The following is a 410-nucleotide window of genomic DNA, read 5'->3' on the forward strand; positions in this document are numbered from 1 at the left end:
CCTCCAAGGAACAGGGCTGGGGGCAGGGGGAGCCAAGGCCAGCATCGATGGCTTCACCCCTCCCCACTCCTGCTCCAGCCCTTCAGTCCCCACTGTCATGGCAGTGCTCCACCGTGTGTAGCTGTCTGTGCAGAGCACTCTGGTTGCCGAGACAACCAGAATGCAAATAAAGTGTTACAGACAGACAGACAGACTAAGGCTTTTATTATATTAGAATGTTTATCTTCTTATACTTCATGGAATATTCCCATGTGATTTTTTTTTGTTTGTTTAAAAAACACTCATTTTAGTAAGATATATGTAGTAATTCATTATCACTTATCTCAATATGCTCCTTAATGCCTGAGGCATTTCTGATTTATAATTGTAAGTTGATTTTTTCCCTTTGTTTTTAAACCATTCCAGCAAAA

General features: G+C 41.5%; 1 protein-coding gene across 1 annotated transcript in view; it reads left to right on the plus strand.

Moving 5' to 3' along the window:
* NRDE2 (NRDE-2, necessary for RNA interference, domain containing) overlaps nucleotides 1-410 on the plus strand; it is a 59,869-nt gene that overhangs the window by 23,529 nt on the left and 35,930 nt on the right. The gene's annotated exons all lie outside the window — the stretch shown is intronic.

This window comes from Gavialis gangeticus, unplaced genomic scaffold (genome assembly GCF_001723915.1).
Source record: "Gavialis gangeticus isolate Ggan-Ray unplaced genomic scaffold, GavGan_comp1, whole genome shotgun sequence".
Taxonomy (NCBI): domain Eukaryota; kingdom Metazoa; phylum Chordata; order Crocodylia; family Gavialidae; genus Gavialis; species Gavialis gangeticus.